Source organism: Lissotriton helveticus, chromosome 7 (genome assembly GCF_964261635.1).
Source record: "Lissotriton helveticus chromosome 7, aLisHel1.1, whole genome shotgun sequence".
Taxonomy (NCBI): Eukaryota; Metazoa; Chordata; class Amphibia; order Caudata; family Salamandridae; genus Lissotriton; species Lissotriton helveticus.
Window position 1 is genome coordinate 573264037 of NC_136068.1, and position 26717 is coordinate 573290753.

At 43.8% G+C, this 26717-nt stretch overlaps 1 long non-coding RNA gene across 1 annotated transcript; it reads left to right on the forward strand.

The window, feature by feature from the left end:
- The first annotated feature begins 17677 nt into the window (after positions 1–17677).
- Positions 17678–24716, forward strand: LOC144766900 (uncharacterized). The gene is made up of 3 exons (XR_013597973.1): positions 17678–17782; positions 20926–21165; positions 22686–24716. It is a non-coding gene; the product is annotated as an uncharacterized LOC144766900 (long non-coding RNA).
- Positions 24717–26717: the final 2001 nt, after the last annotated feature.

A 26717-nucleotide genomic window follows, 5' to 3' on the forward strand; every position in this document is an offset into this window, starting at 1 on the left:
GAGAAGCAATCCAAGTAGTGGGAGTGTCTAATCAATTGATTAGTACCCCAGTTACTGAGCCCATGGAGATCACAATAGGGAATTTCAAAGAAATGCATAGATTTGTAGTGTGTGATACCAGTCCAGTAAACTTACTGGGACGTGATTTGTTGTGCAAAATGAACTGTACCATCTTTTGCACACCAAAGGGCGTCGAAATTCAAACCCCAGACGAGGATGGCATATACAAATTAATGTTAATCAGACCAGACTCAGAAATTAAACAAATGACTATACAAGACTTACCCGAAGTACTCCAAAAGACAGTGAAACCAGAAGTATGGGACTTTACTGGAAAGGATGTAGGTTTAATGGCAAATGTAGATCCAATAAAAATAGCTATGAAAGAAAATGCAGTTTACCCCAATACCAAGCCATACAAAATGAGTGCAGAAGTGAGAGCAGGAGTTGCCATTGAAATAAAAAGATTGCTAGAAGCAAACATCATACAAGAAGTGATGAGTAGTCCATGTAACTCACCAATAATTGGAATCAAGAAACCTAGTGGCAAGTATAGGATAGTGCAGGACCTGAGAAAGGTAAACAAGATTGTCGTTCCTTGCTGTCCTATTGTTCCAAACCCAGCAGTGATCCTATATCAGATTCCCTGGGATGCTGAGTAGTTTACCGTGATAGACCTATGGCACGCATTCTTTTCGATCCCATTGCATCCAGACAGCAAATTTCTTTTCTCATTTGCATTCGACAGTCACGTGTTCATTTGGAATCGCGTCCCTCAAGGGTATACAGAAAGTCCCTCGATCTTTAATCAGATTCTGAAGAAATGCCTTGAATCTTTAGTCTTACCTGGAAAATCTGTTTTGGTGCAATATATAGATGACCTCTTGGTAGCGTCTAAGAGTCAGAAAGATTGTGTTGTTGACACCATTGCCTTACTGAATCACCTAGGTGAAAGGGGACATAAAGTATCCCCTGACAAATTGCAGTTTTGTACAAAGTCAGTAAAATATCTGGGGCACCAGATAGAAAAAGGCATCAGAAAAGTCACCTCAGAGAGAGTCCGAATAATTCGGAACATGCAGTTACCCCGTACTCAGAAAGAAGTCAGAATGTTCCTTGGAGTTGTAGGTTACTGCAGGCAATGGATTGTGGGATTTGCAGTCCTAGCAAAACCTTTGATAAAAATGACCAAGAAAGGAGCAAAAGACCCAGTGGAATGGGATGATGAAAGTTTGACAGCATTTACTAAATTACGAGAATGTCTGTGTACAGCCCCTGCTCTAGGGATGCCTGATTATTCCAAGGAATTTGCCCTGTTCTGTGACACACGAGATAATTGTGCACTGTCAGTCTTAACTCAGGAGCATGGTTTGACTAGACGTCCAGTGGCATATTTTTCTGCCACTTTGTATCCAGTGGCTGCTGGATTACCCGGATGTCTAAAAAGCAGTAGCTGCAACTTGCACGAGTCTAGAACAGAGTGAATCTATTGTTATGGGACCTCCTGTAACTGTGTATGTTCCACATGCAGTTGTGATTTTACTAACCAGAACTAAAACTCAGTATCTCACCCCTAGTCGGCTGACTAAGTACGAGAGGATTCTCGTAGGTGCTGCAAATGTAGTCATTACTCGATGCAATATTCTGAATCCAGCTACCCTGCTACCCGACTCAATGATTGCAGAAGCACAGGGAGAGGTCGAGCATGATTGCATTGACCTAACAGAGTTCAGTACTAAACCACGCCCAGACATCAAGGAAGTGCCCTTGCCTGTGGAAGATGAAGAACTGTTCGTGGATGGCTCATGTATGAGACACGAACTTGTAGGCCTAAGTGCTGCTTATGCTGTAGTCTCAGTAAAATGCATTGAAGAAGCATCCTGTTTATTTGGAGTGAAGTCTGCACAAGTAGCCGAATTGATTGCATTAACAAGAGCCTGTAAAATTGGGAAAAATAAAAGAATAACAGTATATACTGACAGTCAATACTGTTATGGGGTTGTGCATGACTTCGGCCAATTGTGGCTACAGAGGGAGTTTCTGACTTCTTCAGGTACTCCCATCACAAATGGAAAAGTTGTACAAGATTTACTGGAGGCAATCCAATTACCAAAAGAATTGGCAGTGGTCAAATGTGCGGCTCACAAATCTGGCACTGATCATGTGACATTAGGAAATCGATTTGCTGATGAAGTGGCCCAACATTGTGCCAAACATCGCATGTCTGTAAATATCAAATTGGGGGGACATGGAAACAGCTGCCAACTTATGGTGTTTGAGGATGTGCCTACCTGGGAAGAGTTGAGAGATTGGCAGCATGCTGTGCCATCAAAAGAAAAGGAAAAATGGAGGAAACTTGGTTGTCGACAGAGAAGTGAGGATGGTGTCATTGTGGGCCCAAATGGTATGCCTGTGTTGCCTAGACATCTGCTTGCTTCAATGGCCAGGTTGATACATGGAGATACACACATTGGTAGGGACGCCATGGTTCTGGTTTTCCAAAAAACATGGTACAATCCGAAGTTCAGGAAAGTAGCAGAGTCACTCTGCCAGAGGTGCTTGACATGTCAGCAATTCAACGCTGGGAAAAGAACAGTAGTTGAATTGGGGAAAATTGGGAAATCAGGAGGTCCCTTTGTAAGAGTACAGATTGACTTCATCACGCTGCCCCGTTGTCAGGGAATGAGATATGTCCTTGTCATTGTCTGCCTATTTTCAAAATGGGTGGAAGCCTACCCTGCCAAAAAGAATGACGCCATAACTACCAACTACTAGCCAAATTGTTACTGCAGGAACTAATACCTAGGTTCGGGGTTCCAGTCACAATTGAATCAGATAGAGGCGGACATTTTCCGAATGAGGTAATCGATCAGCTCTGTAAAGCATTCAAGATCACTCAAAAGCTGCACTGTGCATATCGTCCAGAGGCTTCTGGAGGGGTGGAACAAATAAATGGCACTATAAAATCGAGATTAGGAAAGATGTGTGAACCTACAGGTATGAACTGGATAAATGCTTTACCTCTTGTTCTGATGGGACTCAGAAGTATTCCAGACCGAAAAACAGGCCTGAGCCCCCATGAAATCCTGATGGGGAGAGTGATGAGACAAGCATGGGTACCAGGACATAAACTGATAAACATTTCTGATGATTTGGTACTTGAGTACTGCAAGCAACTGGGTGACCAAGTGCGTTCTATCTCTCGCCAGATTGGGGAAGACGCCGTCGCCAATCCAACAACTCCAGTCCATAAATTGGTTCCAGGTGACTGGGTTGTAATAAAGAAGCATACTCGTACCAATTGCCTTGCACCGAAGTGGGGAAAACAACGCCAAGTGATACTGGTGACCACGACAGCGGTGAAGTGTGCCGGCGTCCCAAAGTGTATCCATGCCAGCCATACACAGAAGGTGATCAGAGACGAGAAAACTGACGCTGAAGGTTGTCCAGCTGAGGGGTCTCCAGACGATGGTCCTGAAGTAGCTGACGACGAACAACCGAGCACTAGTCGAGATGAGTGGATACCCATAATCGACCTAACTGACGACCCAATCAGAACAAGAAGTCAAACATATGCAGACAGAGAGTGGAATAGTGAGGACGAGACAGGCACAGGCGAAGACAATCAGATTATCGAAATCCATGTCAAATCTGAAGGTGAAGAAGGTCAGACAGGGACAGAGCAAGTGATCGACACACCTCCACAAACTCCTGAAATTGAAAAGGGACAGACAAGAACTAGTGTAAAAGTTCGAGCAGAAGAAAATCAAGGGTTCGAAGTGCTTGAACAGGATCAGATAGAACTAGAAGAACGTGTTCAGGATACAGAAATTGAAACACCAAAAAGACTCATTAAGTATACACCTGAACCAGGCCAGCTTAGTGACCAGGCAGAAGAAATAGAAACAAGACCTGGGACTAGTCAGACAGGAAGGGAAGAAGCAGAAGCAGAAGTGCCACAAACAAACGAAAATAAAAGAGCATTAGAAGAAAGCCAATCCACAGTGCCAGCTAAAAGACTCAAGAAAAAGAAAAATATCGAGCCCAGATATATTAAGAGACTGAGACTGAGACTAAAAACAGTAGAAGAAAAGCTTGAGCAAAGAAGGAAAAGTTCCCGTATTGCAGAGCAAGCTGGAGAAAGCTCCAAAAGTAGAAGTGATTGAATAAAAAGACTGAATGAAAAATATCAAGATCCTGAATGGACATATTTGATCTTGGAGGAGTTTGAGGATCTTGATATAACTGACGAAAGTGACGAAGAACAGACAGCTGATCATTCTGCCGAATGAGACGAACCAACCTGAAGTTGCTCAGTGTAAGCTACCTGTGCAAAGTTACAAAGAGGGGTTGAGAACTTCTTCTGAACGAAAATGTCTGATTCAAGTGTGAATGGAAGACCTAAACGCAATTGTTGCAAAACATGCTGCAAAGTATGTATATGTAGTACAGCTATAGTGTTAATAATTTGGATAGGACTAACAGTTTTCATTCCTTATATGGTGAGCAAAAATACTAATATTGACCCTACACAAACTGTGACCACTGACACTGAAGAACTGACAACACGAAGGGTAGAAAGACGTGAAAAAGCACTTAGACAAACAAAATCAGACTTAGAAGCACCAGATGAGGAAGGACTACATTATCACGGAGTTAAGAACCAGACTCATCTAAATGTATTTGCAAACCTGTTAGTACATTACGTAGAAACTATGGAGATAGAAGACTGCTATGTCTGCATGAAGCTACCCACTTCTGTAGCTGAAGGCGTGACTTATCATCACCTACCCTTGACCTATGGAATTTCCTGTAGTATTCTAGCTAGCTTATTTTACAAAAGAGGACCGTTACAGTACTACTATTCTAACTCAGACGTGATATTTTCTGAACTTCCAATACGTGGAAATCTGAATCCTGTACATACTAAAAGTGACGTTACACGTTATATGGGAGAATACTTTCTGACTATAGGCACTATAGATTTGAATGAAGCACACAGAGATAACTTGACCTGTTCATTACATGAACAAGAGAAAATGTTTCTAAACATGGCAGAGAAAAGAAGGGAGAGTTTCCAAAGAAAGGCAAATGATAAAAGACAGAAAACTCCTAAATGGGCTGAAAACATGGAAAGCACCTCAAATGGTGGGGCGGGTCCTGCTTTGTTGCTGGATTTCGAGAGAAAAGGGAAACTCTGTCTTCACCGCGAAAAGACTAGTTATTATAATAAAATTTTCATTGGTTCCAGTCAATGTGAACACAATTACAAGGTAATTGGAGGTTGGGGTTTCAAAAATGGGTCAGAACCTGTGTTTCCTGGAATTTATTATATATGTGGAAACAAGGCTTATTTCAAATTGCCGGATCACTGGTATGGAAGCAGCTACTTTGGCATTGTCTTCCCGAAAATATACCATGTGAATGAAATTGCTGGAAGCAGTGAAAACACTAATGGCTTAATGCGTAGTAAAAGAGAAAGCGTAGGTGAAATAATGGGTAGTATTTTTAGTGCACTGATACCTGGAGTGGGAGTGGTTCTGAACACACACAGAATTTGCAAATTATCCACAATAGTGGATGTGCTGTCTACTGATACAGCTCATGGATTTTTGTTGGTCAATACCGAAATGGTTGCGATCAGATCAATGGTTTTACAGAACAGACTTGCTCTTGATACCTTCTTAGCAAAAGAGGGCGGAGTCTGCCGGATGTTGAAAGCGCAACATTGTTGCACTTACATACCGGACAAAAGTGTACAAATCAAAAAATATGTGAAGAACATTACTAATTTGGAAAAATAACTCAAACCACTGGAGGTTGATAGTGCCTGGAAGAGACTGACTGATGGTCTCTCCGCTGTAGGTCATTGGTTTTCTAATTTAGGTAAAGGTTTATTGTTTAAGGTACTGATGCCAATTGGAGTGATAGGTTTCGTCATATTCCTCATATTTGTCTGTTGCAAATGTCGCAAACACACAAAGAAGTACACTGTGAATAAGAGAGGTGTGAAACGGAGTGTGGATGAACTTGAATTGGAAGATTTAAATAATCAGATTTACAAAAAGATGAAAAATTCTCACCCGAATAAAGATGTGAAAGAGAAATTGAATCGAATGTTGGAAGAGATGGAAATGCACAAAGTTTGAAAAGTTGGCATCTGATTCCATTAGTTTGTGATGGTAGTAAATATCATCAAAGAGGGGATTGATAGAGCAAGATTTCGCATATTACGCGACTTGCTTGAAATCAAGAACCTCGAATAACTTATAACCCTATAACTCAACCTGTACGTCTTACTATTTTCCCTTTATTCTGAAATTTGGGTGTCCTAGAGATGCTTGCCTATGTGTTTACTAATTCAATAACCCTTGTTCCTAAAAATGGCCGCTGCTTAGCGGGTTTTCTTTCTGCGCATGCGTTAGTCACACTCACGTGACGTGACGTACTTGCAGTTTTGGTGGGAATCCTTGCGCCTGCGCACTTGCTTCTAAAATGGCTGTCTGTATACTCACGTGGTGAAGCTTGCGCAAACGTTTTATGTTATTGTCTGTTGCACTAATACATAACGGCATAGTATATTTTTTTCTAGTAAGGGGAATAGAGTAGCTATTCATGGTATACAGTGAATTCATTTATTTCTATGTTTTAATTTGTTTCCGCTTACTTTTCATGTACCACGATATTGGGGGTCTGAGGGAGACGCGAACCATCTTGAAAGTCTCTACTGCGCATGTCGCTCAGGCAGAGAGAAGGCAACCTTGAGCAGTGGAACTCAGCCAGCTGGCAGCCACAGTCAAGATGCTCCTGAGAACATGACCTGCGACCCAGCAGGATGGAGTTGAACTGTACCGAAATTGTAACATTTGTTATTTTTCCATTGTATTCCGAAAATTGTCTCATGAGAACCCCAAAATCACTAGGCGGTCCCAGAGCATGCAAATTTAGGCTTGTAGAGTACGAATATGATTGGTGTGTTGACCTATCCTACTTGGGGACCAATCGAAATTGGGGATTCTGACACTTGCAACATTTGGGGGTGGTACACTGACCCGAAAACAGTATAACTAGCCTAGGTTTAGCTAGAGAAATTGTCCGACTTGTCTGAATAGCTGACCTGTCACTGACCAAACGCACTAAATAGGTGACTGAATACAGAGCGCTGCGGAGCACTCTGTCCGAAATAGACCATAGACTCAAGAGGTTTTTCTAAACCTTAAGTGCTGGCGAAGCACTTTGCTGGGAAGTTCGCTAACCCAATCGGGGTTCTGACTGATAGCTGCAGAGAGTGTGGAGCGCAGGCGTTGTTTCCAAACTGCGGGTGCTGGTCGTTCCTTGGTGGTCCTGTCCTGATCCTAATCTGGTTTTCCTGTCCTGTCCTGGGGTGTCCATTCTGCATCTGCTGTCCCAGCGATGACTGTCCTTCCTTGGGGTATTTCCTGTCCTTGACTGATCCGTGGCCAGGGTTGGTCTTCACACCATTCTAGGTAAATATATAGTGCTGAACCTCTATACTGCACTTCTATTTTCTGTCTTTTGCTTTAATAAAGATATACCCTTGCGCATAATTGATTTCCATACTTTCGCAAAGCTACTGAATGAAATCTCATACGTTATTGCTGTTCTCTAGTATGTTCCTATGTTACCCTTCCTTTAAGCACAATTCTTCATACCGTTTATGAAATATAGATGTGTTTTATAATTTCTCTTTCTAAGTTGTTTGAAGTAAAGGTCTCTAGAACTATAGCGTGTTCCAATTTTTACCCTTCCTATAGATGTATAGGATTTCTAAATTCCTTACTAATTTTTTTGAAGTATTTTCCTAGTAGTGAGATTCTAGTATTTTGCCTAAGGATTTGTCCAGTTAATCATTTCATTCTGAAGACTTCATTTCTGTTTATTACTGCTTAGTATGTTCCCTGTACTTACCTTCCTATAGACTCATAAATGGTTGCCTTAGTTTTCTTTCTTTATGGTTATGTGGTATTCGTTATTTTGATTATTGACTGCCTTTTGGTGGTAAATTGTATGCTTTCCGAATCTGAATTCTAGATAAACTTTTTAAACTTTCCAATAGTCTGTGGTTATTTAATGAAAGTATAGGAGTATATGTTGATATTTGGTTGTCTACCTTTCTTCCACAGCTAGCCCCCTGATCCATTGTGGTCATAGGTACCCGTAACGGTGGATTGGTAAGTCGGGTACTGTAGAGAAAAATAGGAAGGACCCAGGGTTGCTGGTAGTAGAGTGTTAGGTCACCCGATTAATGTATAGGATAAATTGAAAAGTATATGGGCCCGGTACGTGTATGGTGAAATTATTGGCCGGGTGACCTGCGATCTCTATCAGCTTAAGAGAAAGTGGAAAGAGAGAGGAGTGCGGATTGTTAGCAGTACTTTAAACACACTAGTTTTCAAACTAACTAAGCTTTGAGGCAGAGACGAGGAGAGAGAGCTGAGCAACAAGAGACGATAAGAGAGGAGAGATAACAGACAGAGAGAGTATGTGTGTGTGGGGGAGGTCAGTGTGGGCATGTAAAAATCCAGTGTGAAATCTGACAGACACCTCACAATACCCAACTGAAAACAACTGTACCCAACTATTTACTGCACAATACATTTTGTAGGAGGGTGTAACTCCTCAAACATCCTCCCTCCCATGAAGCTACGCCCCTGCATACCACTTCCCATGATATATGCGGCGGTTACTGCACCTTAAAGGCAGAGCTGCAGGTCAGAAACTGAGACACCACATCAACCACTTTAGCACAAAGCCTAAGGTTTACCACTGTATTTGTCATATTAAAGGGTCTTCCCCAGACTGTAGACTAGTCAATACAGTTCCCTTTGGTTTCAAAGTGGCATTTGATTGGTACATGGCTCTACACCAACCCTACAAACCCTCATATCCTACTCACCATTTCTGAGCAGTGTGATTGAATCCCAACTCCATTGGGTTTCTTTATGGTTAAATAAATCTAAGAGCCTTTCCTGTGGAATCCAATATGGTAGCCCTCTATCAGCATGCCAGAGCTCTCCTTGCTGACTAAACCATCCATTGAGGAATAAATCTGCCCCAGTGCCCAGCTGAACAAGTGTTTACCATCCTGTTAAACAACAGGCGGGATACTGCAACACAGAGTGGAGATGGAGTCAAGGGAGAAGCTAGAGCAGCATAACAGTGTGATAAGGTCTCCCAGCTCAATCCAATTTTCGGAGCAACCCAGTGTCACAACCTCATATGGTCAGGAGGAGGTTTTGAGAGAGGCCTCTACCACAAATCCACTATGCCTCCACCAATAGAGATGTGTATGTCGAGAACAAACAACATCTAAATGAACTCGAACTTAGGGTAAAATGGAGGGCAGGGAATTGAAAGAAAAAAACCTGTGTGTCTCAGCTTTGCCTTTCGGACATTGGGAATGGCTTCCAAGGGCTCAGTTTGGAGGAGGAAGCAGCAGATCTAATGCTCGCACAGTTACAGCAGCATATTGGACAGATGCTCCGAATGGTTATGCTGGTCACAAACACAGGATGTACCCGGAGACCCTTTCAACTGGAATGAGCGCTCAAGCACTGTGAAGAGGGTACGATGCTGGCACAGGAGCTGGTATCAAAAGGTACGTTCTAATGGAAGGAAGGAAAACTCAAGAGAGGGCAAACAAAACAGAGATGCAGGCCTCGAAGCAGTGAACGAACTGATTGGACGAGGGAACATAGAACCAACGCAACTGAGAGGCAGCTTGTTCCTGCTGCTTCTTAAATTGTACCCGGAAGCACCTTTCTCACTATTCTCATTGGTCCATACCTTTTGGTGGAAGGCCCTCCCATTGTGTTTCAATCCCAGCTGCCACTGCCCGGTCCTCCAACCTCAGGTACCTTAGGTCACAGGGCCAGACTGGCGGTAGTGGGCACCGGGCGTTTTCCCAGTTGGCAGGAAGGATGGGGGCTGGTTTTGGACTGGTTAGGGGCGTTTTTGTTGAAGGGGTCAGTTTCGCAGCAGTGCTGTCAAATTGGCCCCTTGTAACAAAATCACAACAGCAGTGTCCCCCCATTCCCACTCCCCCGGGGGCTGGTCGGACATAATTGCCAGGGCTGGTTTGCAATCCCAGTCCGGCCCTGTTAGGTCAGACTTAGCTTTCACATTCTTGTAAATCCTTTATGTTGTTTAGGAAGACCATGTTTCCTTTCTGTATCTTGTGTTGAGTCATGACACCCACAAAAACATCTCCTCCACTGTCCAGGAAGACTTTGTGGATAGGAGCAAAGAGCAGATGGCTTGGTAGCTTCATCTTGATAGGTTCATTGATTTATCTCTCCAAACCACTGGTGTACCAAGCCTTGCGTTCACCTTAGCATGAAGAGTTTAGCATATAACACTGGTCACAACGTCACATTGGTAACATGTAATCAAAAAAAGATACTCTGATTTAGAAATGTTAATGCCAGTGCTTAATTTGTAAAACAAAATAAGTGCCAGGGGACTCGTCTGGAGGCCACCTCAGCGTGCACCACACATTGTCCCTGCCAGCGCTGCCAATGATAGTAACAACACTACTACTAGCCATTACACACCTACAAGTGTGACAATTCAGGCTATTACAGGCTCCCAAACCTATAAGAATACCGTGAGTAGCAGGTAGTATTAATTATGTATGTATTTTGAATTAATAATTAACATTTGTGTGGTCACCTCTAAATTAGACAGTCAGCGCACCTTGTGGCAGACTGTCTAAAGTGCCGGTGTTGACAATTAAGTGCCGGTGCTGAGTACCGGAAACCAACACTGTGTTGACCCAAACTACAGAAAATGTTAAAATGTCATATCAACTACAGCCACCAGCCCTGAAATATAAGCTCACGCCAAGTATTCATAAAGTACTGCTGCAGACGGAGTCTGGCAGCTTCTTTGTGGTTAGTCAAGGCAACATAATGCAAACATGGCTGAGGGAATATCACCTGCTCTACAGCCACAACACTTAGCACAAAAGTGACGGCACTGGGATACATTTGCCATTACAGTTATCTTATAATTAAGGCTCCCAGTGTTCTGTTTTTACTGATTTTTACAGATAAATACAGACAGAAAACAATGAAGTGTCTTTCATGAATTGTAGGGCAACAAGTCAACAGCTGAGCAGAAATACAGTGTGGGGAATTAAAAAAAACAGAATGAAATTTCCATAAATAACCGCATATGTCAACATTTATTCGAAGTATACTGCTAATATTAGCCAGTGGGTGTATTGTTATGTTATATTTGGAAGCTAAATTTGCTAAAACAAAACAGAGATCAAAGTATGAGTGCACGTTTATCAATTAAATAAATATTGAAATGTACAATTTTACAACTTAATTTACCCGCAAAACAAAAAATAAATATGGATAAATACAGATAATATGGCCACAAATAATTACAGGAAGAAATGTTATACAAACAAATACTATAGAACTGGGAACCCTACTTATAATATCCTAGTCACCAGGCCCAGTATCAGCCTGTAAACTTAACATAATATAAGGTCATGCCCTGGATAAAAGGGGCTGCACTGAAGTTAATGGGTGTCACAATATTCAGCAAAACCCATAAGGCTGATGCCTGGTCAGCATGTACCAGACAGCATCAGAGGTGAAACAAATATAGCAGCCTAAAGAGCGAAAAAACGGGGGTACACTATGGGTGGAGAGATTTCAAAACTATGTGGTAATGTTGGTTCTAATAAACTGATCAGACCTAAATTATGCACCTCTCTGCCTCGAATGAGGAAACATAGTATTGTGTTTTAATACCAAGCTTTGTTTGTCTTATTTAACATCTAGACAGTGGTTAATTTGTAAAAAAAATAAGTGCTGGGCTCTCGTCAGGCGGCAGCTTGCACCAGCCCATTTCTCCTGTTAGCACCGCCTAAAACAGAATCAACCACTGACCAAGAAAGTAGAGAGAGGATTTGATGTAATGGCCAGAGCTACTCACTTTGAAGCTGGGAAACCAGGTTTAAGTCTCGGCGTCGGCTCAACATCCTGTGTTTCTGGGCAAAAGACTTAATTTCTCCGTAAATGAATGTGTCCTTAATTGGTTTAGGTTTAGGTATTTATGGAGCGCATGCTACCCGCAGGCAACTAAGCGCTATAACAGGTACGGCAGCTATCTGGAGTGAGAGTTAGGGGAACAGCCAAGTCTTACGTTTCTTTTTAAAACGCTATTCATTTCCGATCAGTCGCAACTCTGGGTCCATGCTGTTCCAGAGTTTTGGCACCATGTGAGAGAGTGATCTGCCACCCCACCTGGACCTCTTAATTCTGGTGGTGCACATCAAAAAATTCGACCCTGATCTGAGACAGCAGAATAGGGGGAGATCAAAGTTCGTAGCATAGCTGGGCCTCTACCATGCATGGCTCTGTGTGTTATGCAGAGGGACTTAAATGTGATCCTGGTCTGCACGGGGAGCAAGTGCAGCTCTCTCAAGGGCGCTCTAACTGACTGATTCCTGGGTATCTTGAGAAGCAGTGTAGCTGCCATGTTCTGTACAACCTGTAGGCTATTGGTGACATATTTAGGTACCCAAGGTATATATTGAGTTGCCATAATCGAGTCTAAAGACCACCAAGGCTTGTACCACCGTTCTTCTTGAGTTCTCTGGGATTAGGCTCAGAATTCTCCTAATCATCCGAAGGATACTAAAACATATGCTCGTCAATTTTTTGGCTTACGTCTCCATAGTTAAATCCTGATCGAGCCACATACCCAGATTGTTTATGGAGCATTTAGGAATTGGGGGGGGGGCAGTTTTAATGGCCAAGGGATCTCTAAGCGAGGGCTGAAATTGCTGCCCAGGATCATGTGCTCTGTTTTGTCCCCATTCAGCTTGAGACTGCAATCAGCCATCCATGTTCCTATTTTTTCCAGATATGGAATTAGTTGCTTATGGTTGGAATTAATAGAGTCGGCTACTGACACCACTAATTGTGTGTCATCGGCATATGAAAAGCCCTGGTGTTGATGATTGAGTGCCGGTGCTGAGCACCAGAAACCACCAGCTCAAATAAAGCGCTCATGTCTGCCTGTCGTTCTCCATTTAGTGATTTTAGCCTACAGGGTATGAAGAATGTTTACGTACTTGTAAATAAATATCTTTTCTGTTTTTTCTTTGCTTTCCTGCTGTGAAACGAGTGTGCCTATCACTGAATGTATTACTAGTTGTGAGTTCATTCATTATGTATTAAAGTGTAGGTTGATTGACATGTAATAGCTTGGAAGCTCTTGACATGCTTAGTTATGAGATCCTATTACATCCCCCATGATACAGTTCAGGCCTGTCCTCACAGGCGCAACAAGCGCAGGCTGACACTGTCACCAATGAGGGGAAGTGGCAGCAGTGGGAAGACAGAGAAACTAGAAGAAGACCTAGCAACAGGGGGAATACCTAGCAACAGCAAGGAGACTTAGCAACAGAAAAGGGTCTTGACAACTGTCGGGTGGCCTTGCAACAGTGAGGAGCAATGAGGTACAGTGAGGCCTGGCTAGGAGATAAGAGACCAAGAAACACATTATGAGAAGCAGTAACACAGATCTGGTGGTGTAGGTATGACTCCTGACACAAGGACCACTCGAATCTCGCGAACTATTGAAAACGATAAGGGGCCAGATTTGCTAACATTTAGCATTGGGGTTGTGCTACTTTTTTTGGCACACCCCCAATGCAAAATGCTAGTTGAGATTTACAAAATCGCACAAGGGACCATTTGGGCTGCCTTACTTGGCTTTGCAAAAAAAAGTAACTTGACTGAGTGCCTTGTGCTGCACTGTGTTACTCTGAATCGGGTAGGTGTTACATGGGTGGAGCATGGGTGTTCCCATGCTTATACCGATGTATTTTGATGCAAACTCAGATTTACCAGAGGCAGTAAACCTGGGATTGGCCTAAAATGGTGTGCCTGCCTGAGAGAGGAGCAACGCTGATAAGACAGAGGTGAATGAGCCAACATATTAACAAGGAGAGCCAGCCCAGAGCCGAGCCAAGGGTCTGGCTCGGATCTTTGAGCGCATGCACAAGCCAAGCCATGAAATTATTATTTTGTAATTCATAGAAAACATACAGCACTTAGAATTTGAAAAAGTCTCTTCAAAAAAGTGTATTTCTTTAACATGTGGACATTTTGACATTCATGGGACACATTATAGCACTGCACCTAGAAGAACTTATTAAAATGATAGTTTTATTCAACCAGTAGTCTGAATTCACATGTTTGAAAGTGCTTTCGTACGATAATGAAGAAAACAGTTTTGGTGAAATAAGATATTTGCCTGGAATCACACAATTTAATCGGGGAAGCCGTGATTATCCAGGCTTTCTGGTTTCGCAAATCATCCAGTAAATGAGTATATATTTGTCTTTTCTTATGTTAAAGCTTTGTTTATACCTCTCGGTGCATTTTTCCCAGTTTTTCAAGTATAGCGTGAAAATCACTCTCTTTACCCCAACTATACCCTAAACTGTCCACTCTGACTCATTCTAATCACCTCTCTATGTCTTTCTCTCTTACTTTTTCTGTAGCCATCTCGATCTCTTCCTCATCCCTGCCTATGCCTGTATGTCCTGATCCCTTCTGGCTCTCTATCGCTCTCTCTATCGCTTTCTCCCTTTAGATTCTGCTCTATGCCTTCTAACTCTGCCCCCTCACCCTTCACCTTCTCTCACCACATTACATCTACGTCCCTCGTCCTCGACCCAGTCATCACTCATGAAGTATGACTGGGTCGAGGACGAGTAGGACTAAGAGTAATGGGGATTACCAAACGTAATCATAGCATTCTTGCTCCTTCTCTCTTAGGCAGGAGGCCCCACATGTGAAGGGCTCGCAGTGGTAAAGAATGAGCACTGTAGGGCCCTGCGCATGTGCAGAGTGTACAGCAGGGTGGAGGTCAGAGGAAGAACAGTGCTGGCCTCTGCTGGACGTGTGAGGGGGAGAGAATGGCCGATCTCACCTGGGCTCCAGCGCGGCCGCTCAGGCCATCTCGCCCACTTCTCCCCACCCGTCATGGGCTCAATGTCCCAGCTCGGCGGTGGAAGGGGTCAGGAAAAAGACACTATCAGACACCAGTGGGGGTATCTATGGGCGAAAAAGGCCCTTCTCACCTGAGCTCCAGCGTGGCCGCTCATGCTCAGGCCCACACCCCCACCTCATTCGATCTGCACACATTAGAGTGCCTTAAGGAGCCAATGCCCCATAGCCTAACAAGTTAGCGTGACCATGCGAGCCCCATATGGGTGAGGGCGAGAGACAGCAAAGGCCCACTAGCCCCTGCCGCAGGTCTCCAGCGAGCTTGTTCAAGTCCCGTAGGCAGACGAGTGATAGGAACAGGCAATCAAAGGGCGAACATACATGCCCAAAACCCAGCCCACAGCTGTAGCAGTAACGGCTGCTATCAGACTCGGCGGTGAGGTGGGGGGCAAAGAAAAAGTAACAAAAAAACACTTACCTGTGATGGCCAGCCGGCTGCCACCTCTCCTCCGTCCTCTTCTTCCTGCTTCGGTCCTGCAGCAGGATACAAGAAGCAGCAGGAAGCACCCAGCTCCCAGGCACCCGATAGCCAATCACAACGCTGCGCAGCGTTGTGATTGGTCTGAATTGCATGGATTGGCGCTCAGCCAGGGAATGGAGGCCCTGGCATGTTCTCCATGCAGGATGTAATGCAGCCTGCATGGAGAATATGGGAAGTGCGCCTGGCTGTTTTGGGCAGCCCTCAAGGGCCCGACCAAACAGTCATGTGCAATTAGGAGTGGGCAAACCACTCCTCCCCTGCACCTCTGTCCTTGGAGCAGCACCGCCCCACCCAGAAAGCTGCCGCAGCAGAAGGAAACGTAGAATGATAATATTGCAAGTTATTATCATTTTATGTTTCCTGCTGCGGAGCAGTAGGGCAACGCTCCTCCGCCTTAGCGGAGGATCCACCACTGAGCTGTGGCCCTAAACTACCAGCCTATACAATGCCCAAGTGTCTGCCTTATCAATGCTGGTTTCCACAGCCTGTGGAAAACAACATTGTGCAAAAACTGTCTGAAATACCAACACAGGTGCATTGTTTATTAGTATGTTTTAGAGTTTTAACACAATGCTGGTTTTCACGGCCTGTGTTAATGCCATGAAACACCAACAAAGACATATTGTCTATTGGTCAGAAGACAATTGGGCTTATTTAAAAAAAAACTTGTGCCGCCAGTACGTCACTTTTTACCATTTTAAAAATGACGCACAAGCTGCACAAGGGGCTTGTAAATAAGCCCCAATGTGTGTGTTGTACCAGAGTGCTGGGGCTTTCACAGCTTTCGACTGACCCCCTCTAAGAGGGAGTGGCTGGGCTGGGCTTGTGTTAAGCTCGAGGGTCAAAAAGGATCCTGAGCTGAGCCAGAGGCTAAGCCAAGCTCCAGCTTCCAGGGGCTTGCCTACCTCTAATGAGACCTCTAATGAGAAATATCTCAATTTCTCCATGTTACTTTCATCCTGCAGCACACATGCAAAGAGGAATATCCCTGAGGATTGCTTGTGTGCTGGAAGGCATTCCTTCCTGCACAAAATCAATCCTGTCCATAGCGCAGGCACCCTTGCACCAGAGCCTCTTCAAGGGGGCAGCGGGTTGAAAGCTAGCAGATAGATAGCTGTGAATTTGGTGAGTGCTAGAAACTTAAGTGGGGGTGCAGCGGAATCTGTGAATGTATGAGATAAAGACTAGTCTGGATTCATCAGTCAGAGCTTGGAGTTAGAGTGAGGGGGGTCTGTAATAGAGTACTTGTGGCCAGGCTGGACTGGCTGTAGCGGGCATCGGGCGTTTCCCCGGGAGGCTGGAAGGGCGGGGGCCGGTTTGGCATCGGTGCATAGCTGCCAAGGTTTCAGATTCCTATGAGTGACATTGTCATAATTTCAGTGCAAATATGAGTGACATTTCAACAACTATGAGTGACATCTTCTGGCGGGCAAAACCTAGGTTCCAAGCTGGGGGAAACATATGAATATCTGACATTACACCATTTGTGCAATAAGGTTGTCTCAATCATACCGTTTGTGCTGCACAGGATGATTCATTAACCCCTTCCATGCTGCAGACGGCCATTGGCCGAGGGCAGTGCTGCCGTCCGCCAATGGCAGACGCGGCCCCGCCAGTTTTGCGAAAGTGCCACACTTCCGCAAAATCGCGGGCGCATGAAACGGGTTAAATTGGCCATCTAGTGAATGATGTTACAAAGGTATCAACATCCAAGCATACGTCATCAAAGAAAGAACATTCTGGGATGCTCACGAGTGATGCCTGTAAGTGGTGCAGGAGAGGCCGGTTGCTTTCTAGTCAGAGGAAGCCCCTTTAAGACCGAACAATCTCAGCCAGGCAGCAGCTCAAAGAAAGCGATTTATGATAATATGATAAAATAAATAAAAGAGAATCTCACTATGATAAAATTAATAAAGTTAATTTCACAATGGAAGGAGAGTGAGAGAGGTCTGTGATCAATTAGAATCCCGTGACAGGGAATCTCCTGGTTTTGGAGACGTCACGCTCCTTGGTTGAGTAACTGCGCTGGAGACAGGTCTCGTGCATCTGCGTAATGATCCCTGGTACCCAAGGCACCGCGGTTCCCGCCGGCGTCGGCCCATCACGCTGCTGGCCCCGAGGCGCGCGCTAGCACGCTACGCAGCCGTACGGCCGACGCCGGCGCGGGGCCTCTGTTTACAGGCCTGTTGTGGAAAGATAAACCCAGCGAGCGCTAGAAGGATAAAAGGGACGGCGACAGGTGAGCAGGCAGCCAGAACAATGCGGGAGCCCGCTGCTGTCACGGAGGCGCCGCCTCGGGAGACATAAATAATTAGCAATGTTCATCTTCAACTGAGGCCATGCTGAAAAGTCCGTTTGAGGAGGCCATTAGAGAAATGAAAGGGAAAACACTTGAGTGATTATCACCGCGCCTCGCACGCAGGGGCGTCGAGTTCAGTGGTGCAGCAAGTGCAGTGACACCGGAGCCCAAAGGCCGAGGGGCCCTCTGAGCCCTGCTTATTACAGAATTTCACAATTCACACAGCAGCCTTGGGGGGGTGGGGGGGGGGCATTGCCTCCCTTGCACCAGGGCCTGTGGCCCACTGGCACCACAGCTGGCACGGCACAAGGGCAAGAAGGGTCATACATGGCAGTCCCTCTGACACCTGTGGGGCCCGTGGGCGTCTAGACAAGATGATGCTTTGAAGAACCCTTCCCTTGTCCTTGCGATCTATTGGTGATTTGGGATCTGCAATCGCCATAGCCAGCGCATCTGAAATTATGCGGCCACGGAAGGACTGATTGTGCTGCTTATTATATGACTGAAGCAATGGCAGGGGTGGAGGTGTTTACCTCAGTACTCAGGCTTTTAATACTTGCACGAACATGCACAGCTGGCACGGGTTCACCCAGCCCGTGACTCAAAACTCAGACTTGGGCTCAAACCAAGTAACTAATAAACGTCATGCCTTGTGCAATCGATTTTAAACCACACACACAGTTTGTAATATTAGGGCTGTGTTTTCATTCAGTGCCATCAGACTAATGCTTGAAAACGTGTCTTCATTTGAGGGTCTTCCCGACCATGGGCTCTCTTTTCGTGGCCCCTGGAAGCACCTCTTTCCTACAAACAAAATATGTGAAAAACAATATATTACATGTTCTTCCTCCAGAGGAATTTAAAGGGTTACAGCACCCGATTTAAAACATGCACACTAAGTGATGGATGGAATGCTTCAGTTTAATCGTAGACACTGCTAATTACTGCAGGTCTCATTCCATACCACACGTTTTAGCACATCTATGCCGCTACAGACAGGGGCAACCCATATGCAAATCACTCGTTTAAGAGTGATCCTCGCCCGTTCAGCAAATCTATCCCAGTCAGAACCTGGGAGTTAACATTTCCGCCAGAGCAGGCATGATGAAGGACGTGGGAAGAAAATGCCTAACATTGGGTATGTTTGCTCGTCGAAGGACAAAAAAGCCTGGTTTCTTATAGCGCCTAAGACTCGTAATTCTAACTGCTTCCAATCTTTTATGAACAGTAGGACAGAGAATTGGCCTTGACACTGTAGCTAGCTGGGCAGGGACCAGGCCACTGCAACTGGAAAATCCTCAACTGATCAACCAAGCTTGCTCTCTGAAGTGACACAAGGCAGCCTGTATATGAGCTCCTTTGTTTAGAGGGTGAGGAATGGGTCATGTTACACTTTTCATTTTCTAAAGCACTTTATCAACACAAGTGGTTTTTTGGATGCTGTAGTCTGCAACAGCATGTTATTTCTAAGTGCTGAGTAGTGCATCGGTACTGCTAAGCATGGAGCAGCCAGGATTCAGTTAGCTGGTAAACACACATTACAACGCATTTTTTACAACGCACTACCATTACAACGGAACTTTTACAACGCAAATACCATTACAACGCATTTATTTACAACGCATGTTTTTACAACGCAGGTACTTTTACAACGCATACCATTACAACGTAAGTATTGGTAAGTATATAATTATATTTAAAATGTTATATGTTAGGTTTTTTTTAAAGGGGTATTTTTAGGGTTCAGGGTCAGTTTTAGGTTTTTGGGTAAAGGGGTATTTTTAGGGTTCAGGGTCAGTTTTGGGTTTTTGGGTAATGGGGTATTTTTAGGGTTCAGGGTCAGTTTTGGGTTTTTGGGTAAAGGGGTATTTTTAGGGTTCAGGGTCAGTTTTCAGTTTTTGGGTAAAGGGGTATTTTTAGGGTTCAGGGTCAGTTTTCAGTTTTTGGGTAAAGGGGTATTTTTAGGGTTCAGGGTCAGTTTTCAGTTTTTTGGTAAAGGGTTATTTTTAGGGTTCAGGGTCAGTTTTCAGTTTTTTGGGTAAAGGGGTATTTTTAGGGTTCAGGGTCAGTTTTCAGTTTTTGGGTAAAGGGGTATTTTTAGGGTTCAGGGTCAGTTTTCAGTTTTTGGGTAAAGGGGTATTTTTAGGGTTTAGGGTCAGTTTTCAGTTTTTGGGTAAAGGGTTATTTTTAGGGTTTAGGGTCAGTTTTGGGTTTTTGAGTAAAGGGGTATTTTTAGGGTTCAGGGTCAGTTTTCAGTTTTTTGGGTAAAGGGGTATTTTTAGGGTTCAGGGTCAGTTTTCAGTTTTTGGGTAAAGGGGTATTTTTAGGGTTCAGGGTCAGTTTTCAGTTTTTGGGTAAAGGGGTATTTTTAGGGTTTAGGGTCAGTTTTCAGTTTTTGGGTAAAGGGGTATTTTTAGGGTTTAGGGTCAGTTTTGGGTTTTTGGGTAAAGGGGTATTTTTAGGGTTCAGGGTCAGTTTTGGGTTTTTGGGTAAAGGGGTATTTTTAGGGTTCAGGGTCAGTTTTGGGTTTTTGGGTAAAGGGATACAGGGTAAAAATAAAATAAAATTAAATTTAAATTAAATTAATTAAATCAAATTAAATTAAATTAAATTAAATTAAATACAATTACATTACATTATATTAATTTTAAATAATATACAATTAAAAAAAAAATATATACTTACCAATACTTACGTTGTAATGGTATGCGTTGTAAAGGTACCTGCGTTGTAAAAAAATGCGTTGTAAATACATGCGTGGTAATAGTATTGGCGTTGTAAAAGTCCCGTTGTAACGGTATGCGTTGTAAAAACATGCGTTTTAACGTCATATATCCAGTTAGCTACATGCTCGTCATTTCAATAAACAGCATGCAAATGAAGATTAATCACACTTCCCAAACACACAGGTTGGATGATGAATAATGCTGAATGCTGATGTCTGACTCCTGGCCTGGCTGCATTATGCACCACCGTGCCCTCTGGTTTGTTTTTTAAAGGATACCTTTTTGAGTATGGTTATGTCTGTCCCTTCAACTAGTTTATTTATCTGCCTCTTTGCCCATTTTGTTTTTTACCGATAGGAGAGTGTCCTTTTCAGAGGAGATGGAGAGGTTCACTGGATGTGCCTCAGGATACTTGTACAGGATTCTGAAGTGCAGAGGAAGAGCAAACCCCTTCACAGAGGGCAAGTTGTGTTGACAAATATGAGTCACAAAATGGAGTAGAAGAGCAGCAAGTCACAAGTTGTGTCTGGAGTACAGCCAAGCAGAGATTCCGTGTGTGGAGGTGATGGTGACACGTGGAGCCCAGCAATGGATCCTGTAAGGACATGATCAGTTATGTTATTTTACCTGGTCTTGGCACAAGGCACTTCTGTTGGCATTGCATCCTAGTGATGTGGGGTTTTGTGAGGAGTGCCAGGATTGGCCTGAGCACTGTCAATTTGTGCTCCCAGGCAGACTGAGAGCCTGATCCTGCTCTCTCCAGCCCTAGCAACGCAGCTGGGGCTGGAGAGGGCTTCATTGCGCATGGCGGTTTGGATGGCCTGAGAGTGCAAGCCAAACCGTCATGGGCACTGTAAAAGTGCCCACCACTCCCCCACCAGCAGTGTCATCCCCCCTGGACCCGACCCAAGACTCCTTAGACTCCTGGGGGTGGATCCAGGGGATTAAAATAAAACAATAATGAAACAGGTTTAAAACCTGTTATAATAGCGCTCCTCTGCCCTAATGGAGGGGCCACCGCTGGATAAAAGCCAGCTCAACAGCCGGCTGTGACTGTCTCCTGTGTCTTCATTAATCCATTCTTTTCATCCTCATTTCCTGTGTATTCGTTCTTCCCTGTGTCTGCGGATGACTCTTTCTCCAACTCGGTCAGACCAAGATTTCTTCCTGTCCCACTGATGTGTCTCCCAGTCCCACTTTCAGTGAGAAGGTATCGTTTTAAAACATCCTTCTTTAACAAATTAATGAAGACTACTACAGCGATTTGGCCACATAATGACATCGATGGAAACAGATGGAAGCCCTCACTTCAGCAGGGAATGTATTCTTGTGATTGCCCCATTCGCGCTATCTTTGGCATGTGCCATCAACCATGTGCGAGCTCTTGAAAATGTTACTGTGGTTTGGGGACTAATTTTAGAGGGGATATATGACGGTACCACGCGTACTTTTACAACGTGTACCGTTACAACGCTACTTTTACCACGCAAGTCGTTACAACGACTTGCGTGGAGGGGCGCTGGATAGTAAATTTTTTAATTTACTATTCCAACTCCAGTCCCCGTGGACTCTAGGGAAAGGAGTTGGATAGTAAATTAATCTATTTACTATCCTGGAGCGCCCCCCAGCGCAAGTCGTTGTATCGACTTGCGTGGTAAAAGTAGCGTGGTAACGGTACCGCGTTGTAAAAAATGCGTGGTTACCGTTGTATACCTTTTAGAGGTGTTAGCTCTCACCCAGAAGAAAAGGGCCCTAATGAGCAGTAAAAAAGATCGAATATAGTGAAAGTGCATGGAGGAACAAGGAGGAAGGGATAATCTAAGAGATGGAGGTCGGGGGCAAGGGTCGGTCATTTTAAGAACAAAAAAAGTGGCAGGAGATATCCAAGGAAGAACCAGGAAGGACATGATGCCGTATTTGAGGGTCTGTTTGTTAGAGATAGGTCTGGTCAAGTACAGAGTCTCAGGGACATGCTGTCTTATGAAAGGGGGAGACAGTAGTTGTAGCACGCCCAGGAAGATGAGAATTTGTATATTTTACTTATTAGGCTCTCCACCTGCCAGCATGCTGAAACGTACTTTATTGTGGGCACTGTAATAGAGTGTTTTCTTTCACAGATGGCATTGCATTCCCAGTCCTTCAGCAGATGCCAATGGTGCACTGAAGCAGCTCCTCCACCAGCCAGGGGCCTACCTACAACCAACAACCATCCAACAAAAGCACACTAAAACTAATATCTGGCAGTGGATCTATTGAAGAAACAAATGTCAAATGGCCAGGTGGGCACAGCCTACTGTTGCATAGGATGTTGCATCAGGAGGAGAAAGCCATCTAGCTTGCCGCCTACTCTACCACAGCAGGAAGCCTCAAGGCTGGCATAACAAGGGTACTAGTGTGTGGTTACAACTGCACCAAATGTGTCATGCATCACGGGGCCTATCGGAACAGGGAAGCCAGGCTGAAGAGCTGAGTCGAGGCAATGGCCACTTGAACCAGGCGCAAGTGGTGGTGGGCAACACATTAGACCCGGCTTTCCATCAGAGGAAAGGTGGCAATCAGAATAGCCTAGGTTGTCTTGACAGTTGTTTTCCTGTTTTTGTCAATTTAAGTTCTATTTCTATGTGCTTCAGTTTTTTGTTTCCTCCATTTTAGATTCTATTTAGCAGAATATTAACTGTCATGTTGTTGAAATGACCAATTGCACAGAGTCTAACAGAATTATAATTAAACACCTAAAAATACATTGTGGATGTTGATGTGAGAGCAGAAGGGAATAAGAAGGAGAAGTCCTACAGTAAACCCCCAAACACATTTTAAAGTCCATAGTTTCTGCTCTACAGGAGCTACGTGAACAGATGATGCAGAAGATAGAAAAGACGATAGGATGAGATTGGGGATTTAAGGAAAGGATGGAAAGACATCACGTTACCCAGGACAATATATCCAGGCCCAGATTTCTTATTCTGTCATGCAACTGAACGGAGCAAGACAACTTGCTGCACTGCGTGAAAGGGAAAGGACAGGAATGTGCCACATCTATCAAGAGATAACACATTCCTGCTCTCTGCCTGTGCTGCCACACAATCTGATGCCTAGCACCAACGCAGGCACACTTGCGTCATGGAGCAAGGGTTCCTGAGGGATCAAGGGTGCCTGTGTTACAAGCAGAATGGATTTTGTGCAGGAAGGGACTCCTTCCTGCACAAAACAGTCCCCTGGGGCTTTTTACTCTTTCTAAGTATGCTGCAGGAAGCAACACACTTAGAAAGATGAAACAATGAGGAGAAATAGATATTTCTCCTCGTTGAGCCTCTCCTGGGAAAGCGTACCATTTTGACACGTTCACCGGGTTTACCAGTGTTGGTAAATCTATAAATGCATGGAAACCCACGCTCCACCCATAGAAAGCCTTCCTAAGGCAGAGTAAGGCACAGCAACCACTTGCGGTGCCTTGCGTTACTTCAGATTTACCAAGACACGCAGGTCATGCCGAGGGACTTCGGGATTGTGTTGCTCTTCGACACCGTACCTGATGCAATGGCAACACAAGCCCTTAACAAATGAGGTCCCCTGTGCGCAGTGAATATACAAAGGCTAAATTCTTTAGTATGAGTAGGTTGTTGGTAATGCTATCATGTTATGTTTGCATCATCAACATACAAACTGTGTTACATGTTCTGTCCTGGTTGTGTGAATTTTCAGTGCATAACATTTTGACATCTGAGAAATCTAGGAGATCTTTTGAAAAGCACAATGCACAGCATTGCTCAGGTACTTGTCCTTGCATTCCGTTTCCCAATTGCTTAATTTTATTCCCTGCTTGATATGACTATTACCACTAAGCCCCCTCAAGTGAGAAGTTCTATCAATCAAGGAATCTTTGAACGAATAAAACTTAAACAGCAAATGTGTTGCATTTGTTTTTGCTCTTACATGAAATAGAATAGATTTCTAAAATACCTATAATTCATATGGTCTTCAAAACTCTGACCTCCCAGTTGACCATATTGGATTAGGTCCTGGTATATGTTGGAGGACCTGTTCAAGCATGTTAACTACAACATATTAAAAATTAATAAAACCAGGAGCCAGGTTATGATCTTCTGGAAAAGTTAGTGAAGTGGTCATTGGTTCATTGATCGACAAGCTCTTACTTATTATTTAAACATTTGCTAGTATATTTGGGGATTACTTTTAAAAGTATTTCTTTCAATAGTAACATGAACTAGTGGGCACTTGAAAAGCGCCACTCAATGCACATTTTTAACAATTCTTATGTAGTTGCAAATATAAATTTGGTGGCTACATGCTACATCGATTGAATGAAGTATATCATGCAGAATATCATAAAAACCTATCCCAATCTTGATTTATAGGTTCTGATTTGGCTTCCAACATTACATTTCTGTAGAATGTTATTAGAAGGACCAATATTAACAAAGATACTTGTTGTTTGGATGGGAAAGTCGTATTCATGTTAAGGACATGAACCCATGCCCTTAGTGCCCCAACTGTACGGATGTCTGGATCCCTAATGCTGATTTCTTTTGTCATAGGCAAACATGGATCATTCATGTGCACCATGACATAGGCGTGTCTCACGGATGCAGTCTTGTTGAATGGGAGGGGAGCCCAAAGTACTACCCTGATAGTGGTGAAAGGTTACTGCCTTTACTAGGAGTTAAGAAGGATGAGCGAGGTGGTAGCAACATACTGTGTAGTGAGTGAACAGGTCTTTTTATCTGTGACACTGAAGTGAGGACTACAGGCTCACTCATTTAAAGTTCTGCTGCAGTGCGCTTAACTCACCAATGGCCTATTGTTTGTGTGGTGTGTAGTGCTGTGCAGTGCAAGTTTGGTACAGGTGCTGGACGTAGGTGTGCCTGTGAATGGTGCAATACATGGCTAATGTAGTACTAGGCAGTGCGTGTATGTTATGTGCATGTGCTGAGTGTATGTGTGTCTGTGAGTGGTACAATACATGAAGATGTGATGCTGTGCAGTGCGTGTATGGTAGATTAATTTGCTGGATGTTTGTGTGCCTTTTAGTGGTGCTATACATGAAGGATGTAGTGCAGTGCATGTATGCTGTTTACTTATTCTGGGAGTACCTGTGAATGATATATTACATGGCAGACTCCAGGTTCTATTTTGGGAGACTCAGGCTGCAATGTGAAACATGAGGAGAAGAGGAATCAACCAAGAAAGATTTGTGTATTGCTGCATTTCTGTGAGCTGGGTTGGACACACTCGACAGAGGGAGAGTTAGGCTCCCCCAGTACAATTTGAAGGGTTCTTTTTGACTCAGCAAGAGTTCACAAGCTATGGGCCTGGGCACATCTCAGTGAGGAGATGGGGCTGATGAGAGAGTCATAAAAAGTAAGGATGGGGCCCTGGGACTCACCTTTGATACACATATCACTGTGGCTGGCATCTAGATGTGAATCTCTAGTCACTCCCATTGCTTGTGTTGTTAGGCTACCAGATTTGGAGTCACCCCTGCGGTGACAGACGTCATTCTGGAGGAAGAGAGGGCAGAGGAGTGGAGATGTCCAGAAGTAATATAATCCAAATCTTATGGCAGTCCATGTTTTTTAAACTGTAAAATATTATTTTGTTCTTTTGAAGGAAAGTTGTTCATTAATTGAGAAGTTTGTGGACTAAAACATGTCCATATTCTAAACCATTATTCCTCACTGTTTGAGTAAACATTAGCAGGTATGACAGTAATGATATGTAGGTCTAGGGTATCTTTTAATTAATTGATCATTCTTCTTGCACTGTTAGGGGTTTATTCACAAAAGCAATTAAACCTGTGTGTATTTACTCGCATGTATATTTACTAATACACCTAGGTGTGACTATACTTTTTTGCATTTTTGTTATTTAACTTCATTTCCAGTGTAGGTTTACACCAAGATGTAGACATCCATGCCTCCACCTCCTTAAATCTGGGGCTGATTCTCCTACAACATGATTTATGAATGAAAAGGCGCTGTAATTTTGCACACATAGGTGGAGTTTTCTGCTACCATGATGGAGATCTCCCTATGGGAAAGAAGAAGGGAAATAATTAAAGTTTATTATTCTTGAAAATAATATGCAACCATATTTTAATGTAAAATATAAATGTAAATTACATTTAAATG